Consider the following 3,746-nt stretch of genomic DNA (forward strand, 5'->3'; position numbering starts at 1 on the left):
AAAAAAAAAAAAAAAAAAGAGAATTATTGTCCAAGAAGCCCATGTATGTATTAGATCTTAAAGCAAATATATGATACAGGTGTTTCGTGTTGCTGATGTTGTGACTGCATATTGTCAATACTATAAACATAAAGTAAAAAATTCTATAATTAGGAAGACAGGTCACCAGAAAAACACACTTGTAATGGTTTTTATATGCTCAGCCCAGGGAATGGCACTCTTAGAGGCTGTGGCTCTGTTGGAGTAGGTTTGTCACTGTGGGCATGGACTTTGGCCTACTTTCCTGGAAGCCAGTATTCTACTAGCTTCCAGATGAAGATGTAGAACTCTCAGCTTCTGCACCACCCCTGCCTGGGTGCAGCCACATTCCCGCCTAGATGATAATGAACTGAACCTCTGAACTCCCAATTAAATGTTGTCCTTAGAAGAGTTACCTTGGTCATGTGTCTGTTCACAGCAGTAAAACCCTAACTAAGACAGAATTGTTACCAGCATAGTAGAGTATTCATGTGACAACCTGACCATGTTTTGGGGAGGATTGTGGAAGGACTTTGGAACTTTGGGCTAGAAGAGCCATTTAGTGTTAAGAGCTAAGTGTTAACATCTGTGAGATGTTCTGTAGGAGCTTGGAAGATAATGTTGAGAACAGTGCAAATGATGGAAGCCTAGCTTGTGATATTTCAAAGGGAAGATTAAAGACTCTTATCAGGGCCGTTGCTGATTTGATTGTGGAGATTCTGTGGTTTTGGTTAGCTGGGGCTGAAGAATCAGCTGTGATTAACAAGATACCAGAACTACTAAAGCGAAACCTTTTGCATTACTGAAACTATTGATGCTGGTTAGCTGGAGCTAAGAAATTAGTGGTGATTTAGAAGAGACCAGCATCATTGAGGTGAAATCTAGGAAGTGTTTTCTGAGAGCATAAAGAATCTGTGTTCCAGAGATAGCCAAGGTTGTACCTTGGGCTGCAGCGGGAGTTGGTAACATGTAAGAGTCACCCAGCTGGTACTGATTTTGAAGGCATGAAGGGGTCATGAAGAGCAGCTGAGGCCATGGAAGCACTGTGAGAGGCCATGGAAGGCCACTGGTGATGGTGCAGCCTCAGTTGCAATTGATGGCCCAGGACTGAAGGGGTCATGCAAAGGAGTTGAGGCTTGGCACCATGGTGAAACCTAGTTGCAGCAGAAGACTGCAGTATTTTGGAGATGTCAGTACCATGAGATGACCACCAAGAACAGCAGCAGCAGTGGAGTACGGGCAGCTGGAGCCTAGAAGGCAAGCTGTGTGCTACAAAGGGCAGAACTGGAAAAGTGACCAAAGCCCTTGGAGGAGTCTAGAAGATCTTGAGTGGATTCCAGACATTGGACACATTCCAGACATTGGTTAGAGTTTGATTTTGGTTTTGATTGTGACTGTGCCCTGATATTTTTCCCTCAAATAAGAAAGTATTTTAGTGTAACCCACTGTTAAAAGAAGTTGAATTTCAAAAGAGATTGAAATTTTAATATATAAGAATTTGTAAAGACTGTTGGACTTTTAAAGTTATTTAGATCTTGGGGATGAATAAGAAAGTAAGGGTTGAGGCTTAATAGTGATGTGTTTGTGTGTCATGTTGACAAAGAGTCCATTATACTGGCTGGTTTTGTGTGTCAACTTGACACAAGTCGGAGTTCTCACAGAGGAAGGAGCCTTGAGAAAATGCCTTTAGAAGATCCAGTTGTAAGGAATTTTCTCAATTAGTGATCAGGGTGGAAGGGCCCATTGTGGTTGGTGCCATCCCTGGGCTGATAATCCTGGGTTCTATAAGAAAGCAAGCTGAGCAAGCAAGGGAAGCAAGCCAGTAAGCAACACCATCCATGACTTCTGTACCACTCCTGCCTCCAAGTTCCTAGCCTGTGTAAATGCCCGTCCTGACTTCCTTTGGTGATGAACAGCAATGTGCAAGTGAAAGCTAAATAAATCCTTTGTTCCCCAACTTGCTTCTTGGTCATGTTTTGTGCAGGAACAGAAACCCTGAGTAAGACAACACTCAACCAAAATGTATCTGTTTAGGCCAACAGTGAAAAACTATTATTTTCTATTTATTGCTCATTTAACCAGGCACTAGTGGTTTGCCTACTGTCAGTCATTTTAGTTTGAGACATGTTCTCTCTGTGTAGACCTAGCTGTCCTGAAACTCACTATGTAGACCAAGCTGGTCTGGAACTCTCAGAGGTCTGCCTTCTCCCTCTACTTGCTGTAGAACTGGTTTTATAAAGGCTTGTGCCACCCCACCTAGCCCTAGTACCAGTTTGTGTTGAGATGAATGAAAAAAAAAAAAAAAACCATAAAGCAACAATTTGTAAACGTAAAATTGTTTAAATGTTCTTAAATTTCCAACTTCCAGTTTTTCTCATCCCTAAAAAACTTTAAAGAAAGTTGACTAATTTTTTTTCAAATTCTAAGGTCAGATAACAGAGAGACGTCTGGTTTGAATTTGAATTCTTAAGAGTTGATTGCAAAGTGATATTACTTTGCCTTTGTCCGCTGATCACATCTCTTCTCCCAGGCTAAGGGTGTGGCTCAGTGAGAGTGAACTTGCCTTGCAACTCAAGGCTCAGTATTTGATTCGAAGCAACAGCAAGAAAGGAGGGAATGAAGAAAGAAGAAAAACCATTTAAAATCTCCTTCCTACATCTCTTCAAAAACTCAATAACCATCTCTGCAACTAATTCTAAATTATTATTGCACATGCTCATGTTGAGTGTAGAATGTGTGTGTGTCATGGTATGCGCACGGAGGTCGGCTGCTGCCTGTGGGACTTGGCTTTCTCCTTCCTCTGTGTGGATCTGGAGATCAGGCTTGAGAGCCCAAGTTTAAAAGAATATCAGGTTTGGTTTGGTTTTGTTTCGAGACAGGGTTTCCCTGTGTAGCCCTGGCTGTCCTGGAGCTCACTCTGTAGTCCAGGCTGACCTCGAACTCAGAAATCCGCCTGCCTCTGCCTCCCGAATGCTGGGATTAAAGGCACGAGTCACCACTGCCCAGCCAGGTAGGGCATGTTGCACACCTATTAGGTCAGGTAAGGAAGGCACTATTGTAGCCATTGCCTTCCATATCTGGGATATATTTTCTCCTCAGGAGTACCCACTCTCCAAGATAATTTTAGATACATGGATAGACTATATCTTAATCAAGGATAGATATTCTTTTGTGGACAAATATATGTTAATTCTGGAGAAAACAGCAAATAGGATGGCTCTCACTTGAAGGTACAAACTGATACAGGGTTTCAGTTGTTTTGTACAAAGAAACCACAGAGCCATGCTTTCTCTCATGATAGAAAAGAATTAAGGTCCAAGTGTGCTTGTATATGTAGAAATTCTGTAGATGTTTAATTAAATAGGACATTTCCTGCCAGGCATGATGGCCTTTAATTCCAGCACTCAGGAAAGCAGAGCCAGCCAGATTTCTACAAGTTCGAAACCAGCGTGGTCTATATAGCAAGTTCCAGGATAGCTGAGGTTACATGGAGAGAACCTGTCTCAAAAGAAGGAAAGAAACAAGAGGAACACTCCTCCATTGCTGGTGGGATTGCAAGCTTGTACAACCACTCTGGAAATCAGTCTGGCGGTTCCTCAGAAAACTGGACATAGTACGCCGGCAGATCCAGCAATACCTCTTCTAGGTATATACCCAGAAGATGTTCCAACTGGTAATAAGGACACATGCTCCNCTATGTTCATAGCTGCCCTATTATAATAGCCAGA

Source organism: Mus pahari, chromosome 8 (genome assembly GCF_900095145.1).
Source record: "Mus pahari chromosome 8, PAHARI_EIJ_v1.1, whole genome shotgun sequence".
In the NCBI taxonomy this organism is placed as follows: domain Eukaryota; kingdom Metazoa; phylum Chordata; class Mammalia; order Rodentia; family Muridae; genus Mus; species Mus pahari.